Source organism: Gorilla gorilla, chromosome 17 (genome assembly GCF_029281585.2).
Source record: "Gorilla gorilla gorilla isolate KB3781 chromosome 17, NHGRI_mGorGor1-v2.1_pri, whole genome shotgun sequence".
Lineage (NCBI taxonomy): Eukaryota > Metazoa > Chordata > Mammalia > Primates > Hominidae > Gorilla > Gorilla gorilla.
The window spans coordinates 100444860-100463794 of NC_073241.2; the positions used below are offsets into that span (position 1 = coordinate 100444860).

General features: G+C 35.4%; 1 long non-coding RNA gene across 1 annotated transcript in view; it reads right to left on the reverse strand.

The window, feature by feature from the left end:
- LOC129528204 (uncharacterized) overlaps positions 1 to 17491 on the reverse strand; it is a 56705-nt gene extending 39214 nt beyond the window's left edge. Inside the window, exon 1 of the long non-coding RNA XR_008673418.1 lies at positions 17405 to 17491. This is a non-coding gene — a long non-coding RNA (uncharacterized lncRNA). The remainder of the gene's footprint in view (positions 1 to 17404) is intronic.
- Between the last annotated feature and the right edge of the window lie 1444 nt (positions 17492 to 18935).

Here is an 18935-nt window from a genome sequence, read left to right on the forward strand (position 1 = left end):
GCTGGGTAAATCAGTAACTCATTTCTATTTATCTCAGAATAATATTCTTTGCATGGATATGCCACACTTTGCCTATCCATCCCACTGTTTCCACTTTTTTACTATTCTAAGAAAAGCTGCCACTGAAATTCATGCAAAAGTCTGTGTGGTCATGTACTTTTACTTCTCTTGGGTAAATACCTGGGAGTGTAATATTAAGATTATATGGTATATGGTGTATGTTTAAGTTTATAAGAAACTATAAAATTTTTTCAAATGTGGTTGCAATATTTTGTATTCTCCCCAGACATAAGTGAGTATTTCGGTTGCTTTGTATTGCCACCAACACTTGGTATAATCAGTCTTTTAAATTGTAGTCATTTCAATCAACGTATAGTGATACTTCATTGTGATTTTATCTTGCATTTCCCTAATAACAAAAGATGTTAAACATCTCTTCATTTATTTGCTTTTCAGCCATATATCTTTTTCGTGAAGTGTCTGTTCAAACGTTTTGCCCATTTTTAAATTGGACTGGTAGTTTCCTTATTAGTGATTTCCAAGAGTGTCTTATACATTCCAAATAAAAGTCTTCTATCAGGTATATGTGTTGCAGACAGTCTCTTTAAGAGAATGAATATCTCTCTATTCTCCTAATGGTATTTTGAGTAAATTTCAAAATTTGGCATTATTCATTACCTGATGTCCAGCATCATGAAAACTGTTTCTCCCTATAATTTGTCTATTTTTAGACAATATTTGTCTATGTTTATTTATCTGAGATAAATAGAAATGAGTTACTGATTTACCCAACTGCATAAATAACACTTACATGCAGTTAGATTTTTAGACAAACTATAGGAATTTTTTTTCTATGTGAATATTTTTTTCCCATTTCATAGTTCTTGTTTGCTACACATTGGTGGTTATGTTGATAACACAGAGAGTAAATCCAGTCCCTGTTTTTTCATTTTGTTTAGAAGTTCTTGTTTGCTACACATTGGTGGTTATGTTGATATTGAGTCCCTCTTTATCTCTGGCATACTTACTGAATCTTGAAATGTTAGTTTATATAGGGTTTTCTTCAAGTTATCTAGGTATGATAGGTTCTTGATTAAAGGCTTATTACACTGTAAAAATGGTTACTCTTTGCCAATTTATTAAACCCTCCCAAGCTTAGTTAACTTTAAATTGACTTATTCCTATCTTTACATATTTGCTCAGTCATTACAAATTCTGCAAGCAATTGGAACACCTATCAGATGTGGATGCCACCTGTATGGGTTAATCTTGCTCATCTATCATTCAAAGTAGTTTAAGATGTCCCTAGGCAGTCTTGTATTTAATCCTAAATTACTAGCACAGAATTACGATATCAACTAATTATACATTTTAACTATATTAAAAAGTATCATGCTTGGTTTCTCTTCTAGTCTCTGCACTAGTCTTATTGGTAACTTTTTCAACTTTTATTTTAGATTCAGGGGGTACATGTACGGGTTTGTTACCTGGGTATATTGCTTGATGTTGAGGTTTGGGGTATGAATGATTCCGTCACCCAGTAGTGAGCATAGTACCCAATGGATAGTTATTCAACACTTATCTCCCTCCCTTCTTTCCCCTACTAGTAGTCCCCAGTTTCTATTGTTGACATGTTCATGTGCATTAATACACAATGTTTAGCACTCACTTATAAGTGAGAACATACAGTATTTGGTTTTCTGTTTTTTGTTTTAATTTGCTTGGGATAATGGCCTCCAGCTACATCCATGTTGTAAGAAGCATGATTTCATTCTTTTTATGGCTGTATAGTATTTCATGGTGTATATTCACCACATTTTCTTTACGAACTACTGGATATAAACAAAACGTGGTACATATACCATGAAATACCACTTCTTTGTCCACTGTTGATTGGCACCTATGTTGATTCCATGTCTTTGTTATTGTGAATACTATTGCAATGAATGTGAGGGGGCATATGTCTTTTTGGCAGAATGATTTGTTTTCTTTTGGATATATTCCCAGTAATGGGATTGCTGGGTTGAATGGTAGTTCTGTTTTAAGTTATTTGAGATGTCTCAAAACTGTTTTCCACAGTGGCTGAACTAATTTACATTCCCACCAACCATGTATTAGCATTCCCTTTGCTTTGCAGCCTTGCCAGCATCTATTGTTTTTAGGCTTTTAATAATGGCCATACTGACTGGTGTGAGATGGTATCACATTGTGGTTTTAATTTGCATTTCTCTGATAATTAGTGAATTGGAGCATTTTCCATATGTTTGTTGGCTGCTTCTTAGTTTTTTTTTTTTTTTTGAGAAATGTCTGTTCATGTATTTTGCCCAATTTTAGATCGTGTTGTTTTTTTCCCTGTTGAGTTGTTTAAGTTCCTTATAGATTCTGAATATTAGACCTTTGTTAGATGTATAGCTTGTGAATATTTTTTTCCCATTTCATAGGTTGTCTATTTACTCTGTTGGTTGTTTCTTTTGGTGTACAGAGCTGTTTAGTTTAATTAGGTCCCACTTATCAATGTTTGTTTTTGTTAGAGTTGCTTTTGAGGACTTAGCCATAATTTCTGTCCATTGATCAATGTCCAGAATGGTGTCTCCTAGGTTTTATTCTAAGATTCTTATAGTTTGAGGTCTTACATTTAAATATTTAATCCATCTTGAATTAGATTTTGTATATGGTGAAATTTAGGGGTCAATTTTCAATCTTCTGCATATGGCTGGCCAGCTATCCCAGCACTATTTATTGAATAGAGAGTCCTTTCCCCATTGTTTATTTTTGTCTATTTTGTTGAATAACAGATTGATGTAGGGGAGTGGCTTTATTTCTGGGCTCTCTATTCTGTTCCATTTGTGTAGGTGTCTGTTTTTACATCAGTACCACACTGTTTCGGTTACTGTAGCCTTACAGTATAGTTTGAAGTCAGATAATGTGGTGCTTTGTTGTTTTTGCTTAGTATTGCTTTGGCTATTCAGGCTCTTTTTTGGTTTCATATTCATTGTAGATTAGTTTTTTCTATAATATTTCTGTGAAAAATGGCATTGTTAGTTTGATAGGAATCACATTGAATATGTAGATTGCTTTAGGCAGTATGGCCATTTTAAGGATATTGATTCTTCCAGTTCATGAGCATGGGATGTTTTTCCATTTGTTTATGTCATCTGTAATTTCTTTTAGCAGTGTTTTGTAGTTCTTCTTGTAGAAATCTTTCACCTCCTTGGCTAGATGTATTCCTAGGTATTTTATTTTTTGTGTATGAGCTAGTTTTACTATTGAGTTAGTTCCCAATATGACCATCTTGATTGTATATGATGAAAGCCCATATATATAATATATGTATAGTATATATGTATACTAACCCACATTTATATTCAAACATCTATAATTGCTTCTGTGTTTATCCATCTACATACACATTGAGCTAAACTTCAGTTTATGGTGATATCTCTGACTCTAAGGCAGCTTGCATGGCTCATTCTCATTTTTTTCTTCTTGTCTACCTGTAACTTCTCTCTCAGACTATGAGAACCTTGGCCCTTAGAATCTACCCTCCATTTACTTATTAGTTAAACCCACATATATAGGCAAAGTATTTCAGTATTGTAGATCTGTAAATTCTCTCCATGAGAAAGACACTTACCATCTAGAATGCAGTGATTGTGTGCAGTTCTTTTTGTCTCCTTCCAAACGCCACTGTCCTAAATTATTCATATCAGCTTCATCCATACCTCCAACACTCCCTGCTTTCTTCAGCACACTTATGCCTAATATCTATAATCCCATTAGATTCAATTATACAATAGGCATTCTCTTCCATCCTGGGGTCCCTGATACCTGTGTGTACTTTAAGTTATCATACATTAAAGCTTATTCTTTCTGATATACAGACATGAGTTTGAGGAAATGCAAGCTTCATACATTTGTTTCCCAACTCTAAATAATTCCCTGTGCTTGCCCTAGTCAAACACTCGAACTTTCTCAAATCCTTGACAATAACAGATCTATATTTTGAACCTATAGTTTTTTTTAATTATACTTTAAGTTTTAGGGTACATGTGCAGAATGTGCAGATTAGTTACATATGTATACATGTGCCATGCTGGTGTGCTGCACCCAGTAACTCATCATTTAGCATTAGGTATATCTCCTAATGCCATCCCTCCCCCTCCCCCCACCCAACAACAGTCCCCAGAGTGTGACGTTCCCCTTCCTGTGTCCATGTGTTCCCATTGTTCAATTCCCACCTATGAGTGAGAACATGTGGTGTTTGGTTTTTTTGTCCTTGTGATAGTTTACTGAGTATGATGATTTCCAATTTCATCCATGTCCCTACAAAGGACATGGACTCATCATTTTTTATGGCTGCATAGTATTCCATGGTGTATATGTGCCACATTTTCTTAATCCAGTCTATCATTGTTGGACATTTGGATTGGTTCCAAGTCTTTGCTATTGTGACTAGTGCCACAATAAACATACGTGTGCATGTGTCTTTATAGCAGCATGATTTATAGTCCTTTGGGTATATACCCAGTAATGGGATGGCTGGGTCAAATGGTATTTCTAGTTCTAGATCCCTGAGGAATCGCCACACTGACTTCCGCAATGGTTGAACTAGTTTACAGTCCCACCAACAGTGTAAAAGTGTTCCTATTTCTCCACATCCTCTCCAGCACCTGTTGTTTCCTGACTTTTTAATGATCGCCATTCTAACTGGTGTGAGATGGTATCTCATTGTGGTTTTGATTTGCATTTCTCTGATGGCCAGTGATGGTGAGCATTTTTTCATGTGTTTTTTGGCTGCATAAATGTCTTCTTTTGAGAAGTGTCTGTTCATGTCCTTCGCCCACTTTTTGATGGGGTTGTTTGTTTTTTCCTTGTAAATTTGTTTGAGTTCATTGTAGATTCTGGATATTAGCCCTTTGTCAGATGAGTAGGTTGCAAAAATTTTCTCCCATTTTGTAGGTTGCCTGTTCACTCTGATGGTAGTTTCTTTTGCTGTGCAGAAGCTCTTTAATTAGATCCCATTTGTCAATTTTGGCTTTTGTTGCCATTGCTTTTGGTGTTTTAGACATGAAGTCCTTGCCCATGCCTATGTCCTGAATGGTAATGCCTAGGTTTTCTTCTTGGGTTTTTATGGTTTTAGGTCTAACTTTTAAGTCTTTAATCCATCTTGAATTAATTTTTGTATAAGGTGTAAGGAAGGGATCCAGTTTCAGCTTTCTCCATATGGCTAGCCAGTTTTCCCAACACCATTTATTAAATAGGGAATCCTTTCCCCATTGCTTGTTTTTCTCAGGTTTGTCAAAGATCAGACAGTTGAACCTATAGTTTAACTTTTTTCCAAATTTCATATGAATGAAATTATACTATATATAGACTATGGGTTTGGCTTTTTAAACTTGGTTAAAAAAGAAAAATCAATAACATTAATTCATGTTGTTGAGTGAATCAATAACTCACTCCTCTTTATCACTGAATAGTATTCCATTACATGGATGTACTCTCATTTTCATTTCATTTCCCTATTAAGGAACATCTTATTTTCATTTTTAGAAATTATGAGTAAAGTGCTATGAATATTTACATATGTTTTTGTGTGAACACATATTTTAAATTCTCTTGGGTAAATATTTAGGAATGTGGTTGCTGTCTCTTACAGTAAGTCTGTGTTTAACTTTATGAATATAAGTGTCTATCCCAAATAGACTGTGCCATTTTGCATTCCCCATAAGCAATAAATAAGAGTACCTCTTACTCCAAATCCTGGCCAGAGATTTATTTGGTGTTTTGCATTTTTGCCATTCTAATAGTGCATAGTGGTATTTCATTATACTTTTATATGAACTTCCCTAATGAGAAATGACGTTGAGCCTATTTCCAATTGTTTATTTGCCATCCATATATTTTCTGTGGTGTAGTATCTTTTCAAATTTATGACAACTTTTAGAAAGTGGTTATTTGCTTTCTTATTGGTGAGTTTTAATATTCTTTATGGTTATTGGCTGAAAGTCCTTTCATCCAGATATGGATTTTGCAAATATTTTTATTTAGAGTGTGGCTTATCTTTTCATTATCTAAACAATAATTTGCAGAGCAAAAGTTGAAATTTTTATAAAGTCCAATAATACTTTTCACTTTTATTCATTGTACTTCTGGTGTATTAGCTATAAATTCATTCCCAAACATGAACATCATACACTGGGGCCTATTAGGGGGTGGGGGGCTGGGGGAGGAATAGCGTTAGAAGAAATACCTAATGTAAATGACAAGTTGATGAGTGCAGCAAACCAATATGGCATATGCATACTTATGTAACAAACCTGCACATTGTGCACATGTACCCTAGAACTTAAAGTATAATAATAATAAAACAAAATATTTCACATACAAATCTCACCTTCCAGAATAGGTATTATTTGTTGAATGCTTATGATGTGTCAGGCATTCTTCTAGGGACTGGAGACACAGGAATGAACAGGACAAAATTCCAGCTCTCACGGACCTTGCATGCTTATGAAGGGAGACAGACAAGAACAAGTAAACAATGAACAAGATAACTCCAGCTAGTGATAAGTTATTATGGAGAAAAATGTCAACTTAGGTAAGGTTGTCTCGGAAGGCATCACTGGAGTGACATTTGACTTAAGATGTGGAGAGAGAGAATTACTGTGCAGAGCAAAGAATTAATAAGGAGGTTATACTTCATTGTCTGAAGCTTCATTACCCCAGATTTAAAGAAAAATTAAAGAAGGCATAAAAGTGCATTACAGTATGTCAGAAAAATGGCCTTGACTGGGCATGATGGCTCACGCCTGTAATCCCAGCACTTTGGGAGGCCAAGGTGGGAGGATCACCTGAAGTCAGGAGTTTGAGACCAGCCTGGCCAACATGGTGAAACCTCATCTGTGCAAAAAAAAAAAAAAAAAAAAATTACAAAAATTAGCTGGACATGGAGTGTGCGCTTGTAGTCTCAGCTATTCAGGAGACTGAGGCAGGAGAATCACTTGAATCTGGGAGGCAGAGGTTGCAGTGAGCTGAGATCAGTCCACTCTACTCCAGCATGGGCGACAGAGTGAGACTGTGTCTCAAAAAAAAAAAAAATTCCCTCAAGGTAGAAATGAACTTGGCCTATATATTCAAGAAACATCAAGGCAAATGAAGAGTAATAGATGAAGCAAGAGGCACAGAAAGGAGCAACTCAGTCATGCAGGAACTCTTTGCTGTGGAAGTGTGGAATGTGAGTTTTATCCTAAGTACAATGGGAAGCTATAGGAAGTTTTAAGGAAGAGATTAATATGATTTGTGCTTTTATCAAATAACGTTAGTTTCTTCCTTTGCTAACTCCTACTTATTCTTTAGGTGTCTTAGGTTCTTAGGTTAAATTACTTAATGAATATATCACTCAATAACTTTTTACTGAATGAATACATGCATGAATGAATAAAAAATAATAATAATAATAAATCCCCCCCCAAACACAAGGTTCTATAGATCTCCTAAATATTCATCTAGAGGTTCTATACTTATTTTTATATCTTACATTTAATTTATAATCAATTCCTAGTTAATTTTTAAATGAGTATTAATTTAGTTGAAGTTTTTTATATGAATATATGATTGTTTCATCATCCTTCATTGAAAAGACTATCATTTTTCTATTGATTTTTTTTTTTTTTTTTAGGCAGAGTCTCAGTCTGTTGCCTAGACTGGGGTGCAGTGGTGAAATCCCGGCTTGCTGCAACCTCCGCCTCCTGGGCTTAAGTGATTCTCCTGCCTCAGCCTCCCGAGTAGCTGGGACTATAGGCGCCCACCATGACACCCGGTTCATTTTTGTGTTTTTAGTAGAGATGGGGTTTCATCATGTTGGTCAGACTGGTCTTGAACTCCTCTCCTCAGGTGATGCACCCGCCTCGGCCTCCCAGAGTGCTGGGATTACAGGCGTAAGCCACCATGCCGAGCCTGTATTGAATTTCTTTTGTTTCCTTGTCAAATTAGTTGACTATATTTGCATGTATCTCTTTATGAGCTCTCTATTCTGTTCAATTGATGTATAACAGCAGGTCAGTACCACACTGTCTTAATTAATGTAGATTTATAGTAAGACTTGAGATTGGGTAATATGAGTCCTTCAATTTTGTTCTTTCAGAATTGCTTAGGCTATTCTATTTCTGTGGCTGTTCACATACATTTTGGATTCTTGTTCATTTCCACAAAAAGAATTTATTGTTGTTTTGTTTGAGATGTTATTCAAGTAAGCTGAATTGGAGAGAAGTGGTAGCTTAACAATATTCTGCCTTTGAATATATAAACATAGTATATATCTCCAATTATTTAGGTCTTTGTTGACTTCTTTCACCAGTATTTTTCAGTTTTCAGCATAAAAATCCTGCACATATATTGTTAGTTTATACCAAAGTATTTCATTTATTTTGTGTTCAATTTTTTAAACTTCATATTTAAATCTTTTATCTCTGGAATGTAAGAATGTAATTAACCTTTGTATATTAAACCTGTATACTACTACTTTGCTAACCTCATTATCAGTTCCAAGAAATTTTGTAGATTCTTTGGGATTTTCTACGTAGATGGTCATGTCATTAGCAAATAATGTGTTTTTTTCTTTTTTCTACATTTTGTTTTATCTTAACCTTCTTAATTATTATGGGGCTCTTCGAATGATCACTTTCATAATGAGTGAATCATTGTAGTTGGTGTTTATACAGGAGGTGGTCCATTTTCACCTAAGTAGTCCCATTTATGTGTGTAGAAATATCCATAGCATTTCCTTTTCATCCTCTTGATGTCTGCGGTGTTTATAGTGATATCTCTTGTTTCATTCTTGGTACTGGTAACTTGTTACTTCTCTTTTTCTTTGCCAGTCTTGCTAGAGAGTTGTTCATTTTATTAATCTTTTTAAAAAAACAGCTTTTGGTTTCATTGATTTTCTCTGTTATTTTCCTATTTATAATTTTGTTGACTTCTGCTCTAATTTTTGCTTATTTTAGGTTGAATCATTTGCTCATCTTTCTCTAATTTCCTAAGATGCAAGCTTCAGTTATTAATTTTAGGTCTTTCTTCTTTCTAAATATTTGTATTTAGCACTATAAATTTCCCTGTAAGCACTGAGTTAGCTGCATCCCACAAATTTTGATATGTCATAGTTTCATTTTTATTTACTTCTTTTTTACATAATTTCTCTTGAGACTCCCCCCTTTGAGCCATAGATTATTTAGAAGTATATTGTTTACTTCCTGAATACTGGAAGATTGCTTATATATTTTTCTGTTATTAATCTCTAGCTTAATGCAGATATGGTCTAAGAATGCACATTGTATGTCTTCTGTTTTCTCAATTTCAAAAATGTGTGTTATAGACCAGAAAGTGGTATTTTTGGTTAATGTTTTATGCTTACTTGAGAAGAATGCTTATGCTGTTTTTGCTAAACGAAGTGTTCTATAAATGTCATTTAGGTCAAGATTTTGATACTGCTCATCAGGTTATTTATTAGCCTTGCTAAATTTTCTTCCTCCTTGTTTTATCAGTCATCGAGAGAGCAGTTTTTAAATCTCCAAAGAAAATTGTGGGTGTCTCTATTTCTCCAGTTAAATCCGTCATTCTTTTTGCCATATGTATTTTGAAACTCTGTCTTAAGGTTCATATTCATGAAAGATTGTATGTCTTTTTGGAGAATTTACTGTGACATCCGTCTTTATCCTTGAAATTTTCCTTGTTCTGAAATTTACCTTAAGTTAATATAGCTATTCTGGCTTTCTTTTGCTTAGTTTTGAATTAATTATTTTTCCCTATTTTCCCTTTAAACTGTCTAAATATCATCTTAATGATGTTTTCTTGTGCACAACATATAGATGGGTTTTCCTTTTGTACACAGTTTGACAATTTTTATCTTTTAAGTGGTTTAGAACATCTCCATTTATAATGATTATTGATAAAGTTGGCTTAAAAGTTACCATTTTGCTCACTGTTTTCTATTCATTAAATCATTGTTTTTCTCCTACACTTTCTGATTTTAAGTGAACTTTTTAATAATTCCATTTAAATGTTTCTACTAATTTTTAATTTATTAATATTATTTATACATATTTGGGAAGTTTTAAAATAATTGTTATAGGGCTTGCAATATACATTTCAAAATAATCTGAACCCCCCTTTATATACTGATACACCACTTCATATGTAGTGAAATGACTTCATAATGGTTCATTGCCAATTTGCCTTCTCCTACTGTGCCATTGTTATCATATAGTTCAGTTCTATACATGCTCAGGCTGTAATCTTGCTGACAGTGATTGTCTGTCTCCATATCAAGGGATAACTGCTTTCCTGCAAACTTAGTTCTATTTTGGGTTCCAGGAAATTGGTTAATTTTATTTTCCTAGCTTTTCTTTTCTTTTCTTTTCTTTTTTTTTTTTTTGAGCGGAGTCTCACTCTGTCGCCCAGCCCAGCCTGGAGTGCAGTGGCGCGATCTGGGCTTACTGCAAGCTCCGTCTCCTGGGTTCACGCCATTCTCCTGCCTCAGCCTCCCGAGTAGCTGGGACTACAGGCGCCCGCCGCCACGCCCGGCTAATTTTTTGTATTTTTAGTAGGGAGGGGGTTTCACCATGTTAGCCAGGGTGGTCTCGATCTCCTGACCTCATGATCCACCCGTCTCGGCCTCCCAAAGTGCTGGGATTACAGGCGTGAGCCACCGCGCCCGGTCTTTTTTTTTTTTTTTTTTTTTTCCTGAGTGCAAGGGACATATTTTCAGTGCTCTATTATCTTCAGGTTGAAACTGAAACTTAGCTCTTATATGTCAGTAGCGAGGTATCATGCGATTCTACACATGGCTTTGATGACTACATATCCTTGTGTCTCTCCAATCTTTGTCTTATTTGTCTTTTCCTCTAGAATTTGAATTGTCTGCTTTCCGTTTCCTTTTGGGTATCCTAAAGACACCGCAGGTCTGCTCTGCTTCAAAACAGAAGCCATCATGTCCTCCATATCTCTTTTTCTTGTAATCTTTTGTGTCTCTGTTAATGGTCTCTGCTGAGAGCCAACCTGAGGTATTTCTAGACTATTTTCTGCATCTGCTATTCGATATGTAATCATTTCTCAAGTGTCCCTAAATAATTGTCTTTGCTCCCACAATTCGTATTCCTATTGCTCTGGTTAAGGGCTTTTCTCTCTCTCACTTGGGCACATTTTAAAGTCTTCCATTATCTAGTCTTAATAATATCAAGGATTTTTTTTCCTGTCCTGAAACACAATTTTTTTCCTTTGTGAGGCTTTGCCTCAGACGTCTGAGGTTTGACAAGCTCTTCCTTGCCTAACACAGCCTACGCCTTTGTGAAACGAGAACTTTCCTTTCTAATAAGCCCTTAGCTGACTCCAAATCGTCCTACAACTTACTTATGATGCATGTTCCTCTAGGAAAACTTTACAGAGCTCCATGACCAAGGTAAGTGCTAGAGCTGGCAGGGAACCAGACTGATACCCCTCTCACCATGACCTACAATGCTTCATCTGTAGATAGCTCATTTTTCCGACAATAAATTCCTGAAAGTCAAATAGTCTCTTATGTTTGTCTATGTGTCTCCGGCATTTTAACTGACATTCCCCCCCCCCCACCCCCACACACACTTTTAACACCAGGCTGAAGTAAATAAAGATAGAGACAATTGTAACTACTGAGTTCCAACATCATTCTTCTTAAGAATATGACAAGATTTCTCATGACAGTTTCTTTAAGTATGGTCGCTGGATTTAGTGTATTTATTTTGAGGCTTTTTTAGTTTGACTTTTTTTTTTTTTTTTTTTTTTTTTGAGACAAGAGTCTCGCTCTGTCGCCCAGGCTGGAGTGCAGTGGCGCGATCTCGGCTCACTGCAAGCTCTGCCTTCCGGGTTCACGCCATTCTCCCGCCTCAGCCTCCCAAGCAGCTGGGACTACAGGTGCCCGCCACCACGCCCGGCTAATTATTTTGTAATTTTAGTAGAGGCGGCGTTTCACCGTGTTAGCCAGGTTGGTCTCGATCTCCTGACCTCTTGATCCGCCCTCCTTGGCCTCCCCAAGTGCTGGGATTACAGGCGTGAGCCACTGCGCCCAGCATTTTTTTTTTTTTTTTTTTTTTTTTTTGAGTCGGAGTTTCGCTCTTGTTGCCCAGGCTGGAGTGCAGTGGCGCGATCTCGGCTCACGGCAACCTGTGCCTCCTGGGTTCAAGCGATTCTCCTTCCAGCCTCCCTAGTAGCTAGGATTACAAGCATGCGTCACCATGCCTGGCTAATTTTGTATTTTTAGTAGAGACGGAATTTCTCCATGTTGTTCAGGTAGTTTGAACTTTTTTAATGGTTACATATTCCAACATTGAAAGAATGGCATAGCTGGGCAGAAAAAGTTAATTTTCTTCTTGCCGCCACATTTCTAGAATGCAATGGAATGCTGCAGCTCTAACTGCTTAGCTCTGAGACAAATCAAAGTCAGAGTCTGCGTCCCCACGTGCTTGTTCTGATCCGGGAAGCCCTGCTTCTGCGCTACTCCAGCCTCATTATGTGGAATTGGGTGGTCCTGACATCTCTGTCCTGGAAACTGTGAGATCAGAATTCCCTCCCTGGCAGTTACACAAAACGACATTTGCCAGGATTTCCAGGGCAGAATGGCTGTTATATTATCTGTTTTTCAAAGATTTCACATGTATTTAATTTCCCCCTGAGCTTTATACTTTGTCATTAAAAAAAATGTAAATGACATATTTAGGCTTCCACATCAGAAATGATTTTGAATTGTTAAATAATTTCCTGACATGCCATGATGCTTTTCAAATAATGTCTATGAGTCGATTTAAAAAGTAGAGGAAATATCACATCGAAGTCAGGACTGGCGTAGGCGCGGCCGTGAAAGCTGATCTGTCAGTGTGCGTCAGTAGTCACCCACCGTTTCCCCATCCTGTGCAGCTTTCCTGAGCATAAATCGCCAATCCCCTGACTTGCCTAGAGAGTATATCATATCACACAGCAGGCATGACTGCAGTCAATTATTTTTCGCTGTTAGTAGGATGCACATCCTTGTCAGTCTCTGAACATAAGAAAACGCACTGCCCACTCTCCTCTCTATTGTTTGTCTCTTAATTAATGCTCATAGCTTAATCTAAGAAAAATACCAAATGGCACCATTACTCCAAAGTGGGTGGGTGCACTTTGCATGTATACAGATGATGAATTATTGATGTTTGTATGGTGACAAGAAAAATAAAATTAAAAAGATGTGTTTAAAGGTTACCTAGAAGGTATTATAAACATTCTATTTTAAAATCAGTTCTACACATTGCAGTTCTCCACAGTTTGGGAAAATAATCATATGTGAGTTAAGGGTTCATTTGCTAGATGATACTCTCTTACCTAATATTTGAAGGAAAAAGGAATATGAAACTCATTTCTGATTCAGGCAACTGAGTCACTATTTTAAAATCTCTGGTGCAGTTCATTTCATACTTGGAGTGAGATATTGTTATAGATTCGTTAGGTTCTAGGTTACCATGGTGACAAGTCATTATTTCTAAAAGTAATTTGACACATCTCAAGATTTTGGCCCTTCTGTATTCCTATATGGTGCTACAAAGAAAAAGTGTTAGTTAACTTTAGAAATATTTCCAGTAGATATAGCAAGGAAAAACTACAATGTTTGCCTTCAAAGCTGCTAGCCCTAGAGAAAACTTAATTGAGATTTTTTAGGAAAAGTAGTCTATAGGGGCATAAGCCACACTGATGCTACATTTATTTATTTTTTAATCTGTAAGCCACATTGATGCTGCATATATTTATTTTTTAATCTGTCAAGCTTTGTGGAAAAATAACCACCTATGATTAGTTGCGTTTTCCAGTTAAAACTAAAAGCAATAAAATGTAAACCATAAGCCCATTTAAAGCTTCATTTCTCGTATCCTATGTATAATGACAAATCATATAACTGGCCTCTTTCTATGCTCAAGTCATTGGTGGAGATAACCAACATTGTGTTGTCAAATAATCTATCTATTGCCTTAAAGGCTTAGAGGTAGACATGAGAAACATATTCTATAAGGAACTGGATTTATGGCACATCTGGTAATTATCTTCTTGTTACCAAGGTGGCAATGGTATGGATACACCATTTCTTAAGCTTCAGGAAATGAATTATCCCTAAAGTACATTCTGGTATTTCAGTACATTAACACACTTGTCAATCATGTGTAAGGCATTCTACTAGATACTTTTTGTATAACATTAAATGAGTGTTATCAGACACTCTGTGATGTTGGTGTTGTCAATTATATTGTATATATCCATATATTTAGACTTAATACATTTAAATACATTTTTAACAGCTAGTACATGACAGAGGTAGAATCTTCTCTACAATGGAGGTCAAATTGTTTTCATGCTAGATTTTAAGCTTCATGCAGTGTTAAGACAGTGCTATGTTTATATTTTTTGTGCATTTGGCACTTAACAGAACCTCAGTGGCAGTAAATTGAACAGGCTGCAAGTTTCTTTGATTCTCTTGTAGATGATATGATGTATTTCAATGGCAAAGGAGGAGGAACACACCATAATATTTCTGCATACTTGAATTGATTATATCACACATAATCTATATGACTGGCCTTTCTCTCCCATTATATTGTAAGCTGCTGTAAGGAAGGGGTGATGTGTATTCTTTGTTGTATCATATTAGGCTGGCAAATGCCTTATAACGTGAAAATTCCAAATAAACATTTGTTAAATAATCGTTTGCTTTTATTTCATATGGCTTAAGAGATAAGGGAAATATTTTAATGAGAAACTATTGACTATAACATACCACAGTTTTCTATTTAGTTAGCCTAACAAGAATTTCATAGGATGAAAAATGAAGCAGAACAACACATAACCACAACATCATCAACTAAGGATCGACTAGTTAAGTTGAGGAATATAATAGTTTATTGTTACATATTCAAGATTTTCTTATCAGCCCTTAGGGAACACGCAAAATATATACTTCATTCAATAAAAATGGAATAGAAAAAGACATAGGAAGTCCTCCGGATTAATTTTAGGTGTCAACTTGACTAAGAAATATCCAGATAGCTGATGCAGCATTATTTCTGGGTATGTCTGTGAGGGCATTCCTGGAGGAGACTGGCATTTGAACCAGTGGACTGGATAAGTAAGATCTGCCTTCACCAAATGTGAACTGGAACCATTCAATTGGCTAAGGGGTGGGACAGAAAATAAAGGTAAAGGAAGATGGAATTTTCTTTCTCTCTTCCAGAGCTAAGAAACCCTTCTTCTCCTGCCCTTGAATATCAAGACTCTGGGGTTTTCGGCCTTTGGATTCTGGGACTTTCATCACCAGCTTCCCAGATTCTCAGGTCTTCAGCCTTTAACTGAGAGTTTAACCTTCAGATTTCGTGGTTTTCAGGCCTTCGGTGTTGGACTGAGCCAGGCCACCAGCTTTCCTGGTTCTCCTGCTTGTAGATGGTCTATCATGGGACTTCTCATCCTCCATAATTGCATGAGCCAATTTCCCTAATAAATCCCCCTAATTCATATCTATTTATGCCTATATCTATATTTCTCTCTTTTTCTCTGTATCCCTTCTATTGATTCTGTGACTCTGGAGAACGCTGACTAATACAAAAGTCTAGTAAATGAGCAACCAATCCCTGAATGACTACATGCTAGATCTTTTTATTTGCCATTCTCTTTCAAATCTATAACATGTTTGAAATTAATTACCGATTGTGACTTTTTCTTCTTTAAGCTATATTCTATTTGTCAATCATCTATTATAATAAGAACACAGATATTCCTGATTTTAGGCCATGGCTTATGACAAGACATATAATTTAATACTATCCAAACTATAATAGGTAGAACATATGTGATATTTCGTTTTGTTAACTTTATGTATTTTTAGGAAAAAATTCATATGTTTACCTCTTGCTATAATTGAAACTCTTGTATAATAACTTTTACTTGCTACTTTAATTTTTATTTCAAATAACAGTTTTGTAACATTTTTAATGTATATTTGCTTTTGGTATTGTGGTGACTAGTAATGCATAGAAATAATAGTAATGGGCAAATAACTAGCAATTCAATAAAGTACTCTTAAACATTGGTGGTATTGCAATACATAAGCATTTTCATCAAAACCAGAGATTGAGTTTTTTCTTTCACTTTAGATATAGATCTTTATTACAAAAGAAAATATTACACAGGAAAACATATACCCATTAAATTGTCTTTATCAAAGTAGCAAAATAGCAATTTAATGAAAAATGAGTATAAATTTAACCTGTGAATATAAATGAACGGAGGCAATCAACATAAGCATTAGTATGCATACTAATGCTTATGTTGAATTTAGAATTACATCAGCAGGTAGAATTTAGAATTACATCAGTAGGTAGAAAAGAATTTAGAATTTAGAATTACATCAGTAGGTAGAAAAGAGTAAAAGAATGATTATGAAGAACAAAAATGTTAATCTGGAATAATACCACTCTCCTGTCTACAGTGGTATCTTTATGAATAAACAGCAATAATCTATTGTATTTAGTCTTCCCTCTACATAAAACTGAAATACATTTCCTGTTTGTAGGTGCATGTTTCCCTCTGAATATGATTATTTATAAGGAGAGAATGCAGTGGAGATGGTTAGGGGAATTTTGTACTATAAGAATTGAATTGAATAGCTTCATTGCTAATTTTACAAGTAAACTATAATTTCCTGAAGTTAATAATTTTTCTATTCTTTAAAAAATCTAGAGTAACTGAATGGAACATTTCGAAAAGTTGACCAAATCTTTTTTTCATATGAATCTTTTCATAGTTTTTGAAAAGTGCTATACTATATTAAATACTTTTCATTAAAATGGCGCAACTTTGTAAAGGGCTGTTTTTCCATCTGTGCATGTTGAAGCTCTCTTTTGACTACAGAATAACAGATGTGATATGCAGTCTTAGTAGATAAAATCAATCCTTTATTGCTATTGCTGTGAAGATATATCTCTATGTCTAAGAGCTCTACAATTAAGATCATCCATATGTGAGACCAACTGAACAAATACTTTTATGCCATAATCTGTGGTCTGTTAAAGTATCAATAAAATTTATATTCTAACAATTACAGTAATATTCAGTAATAGTACTTGTAATGTGATGTTGGTATAGAGCAGCATCATGAAGTTAAAGTCTTGTATATATGCCATGAACTGATCAGTAATACGAAGCAGTAATAATTTGATATATACAGGTGGCTATTCCCAATAACTGAGGCATTATTTCAAAAAGTATTTTACTCCAATTATGCTTGGAGTAAAATCGAATAACAGCTTCCCAAGGCCTCTCAAAGAAACTTGTTGAACAGAATTTTAAAATTAATACTCACTCAGGTGTATCATTAGAAGCATTAGTCTTTGCACTACAGAGAAGCTCTTTGACCTAGAGCTGAGCAGACTGTTTGTCCTTCTTGGACGGGGACCCAGAATGTTGTGTTCTGGAACTCTGGGTTTTCTGTTTTCTCTCTCTACTTCAGTTTGCACTTTTTTTTTTCTTCCTGCTGATCCCAGTGTGTGGATGCTTCCAGTGTGAGGCTTGCTTTGGACACGATTGTCTGAGAGAAACCCTGAGGGCAATTTTTCTCCACCTGTAGAGAAAAGTGCATGTACTTAATGAAAGAATTTTTTTTATTTTTGGCCCAGAGAAACTTGTTTCATAATTGTGAGCAGGCAGGGCAAGTGCTGAGATGACAAGAAATGTGATTTCCACATATAAAAGGAGGAATGCAGTTGTAGAAAGCAGGGAAACCACTGGTTTCTTATTTACTCCATGTAGGTGATAATAATGATAAAACAAGCTAACATTTATTGAAGTTTACCCTTCATTCATTCAACAATTATTTATTTATTGGGCACCAAATACTTGCCAAACTCTGTTTCACACACTGTAAATTCAGGGCCAAACAAGACAGATGAAATCTCTATCCTCAAGGAGTTTATTTTACATTGTGAGGGGACAGGAAATGAATGAACCCTGGATAATTGGGAAGAAAAACAAAGTTGTTATTAGAGTCAATAAACTCTGGATTTAAATTTTGATTCTATTTATGTTTACATCTTGAACAAGATGGTTAAAGACTCTTCATTGATAAATAAGATTTTATGGTGTCTACTAGGAGTCTTTATTGACTTACCCAAAATTATGTAAGCTTGTTATAAAGACATACATAGGAAAATGGGGGACATAAATCTTAGACATACTGTATACCTCCTCCTTTTATATGTGGAAATCACTATGCTTTCAGAACTGGAACATATCACTTTGCATCAAATTAAATAATTTTCTCTTCTGCCCAGACATACATTGATCCTCCACTGTGGCAGCAGCAGTTTATTTAATCAGTTTCAACTCTTTTTAATTTGCCAGATTCTATTACAGATAATTGAACACACAAAAAATAATACCTTCTTTGTAATAACAAACGGACAAGTGACACAGTTCACTGGAAAATTCTCTGCTTTCATAACACAAGCGTTCTTTCCTTTTATTTCCTTCTTTTTGGTTGGTGCTGTAGTGGGAGAATTACAAAGACCTGGACTGTGACTTAGACCCTGATATTGTTCAGCAACTGAACCAGTGCCATGCACAATCTACCTCTGGGCTTCTTATTACATGAAAAAGATAAACCTTTGTTTGTTTTACCCATTTTAAGTGAGGGTTTCTATTATTGCTGCTGTTTCTGCTGCTCCTTAAGCTGCTGACCAACTCTGACATCTGTTCTCTGAATGGCCTTTCTTAATCTTGAAGAGTGGCAGGTAGGGAAACAAATATGTTGAGATTTTTGTGATATTTTTATATAATGATTTTGACTTGACACTGTTATCAGGTTTAGAATATTGGATAGAGTCTTCAGGAATCCT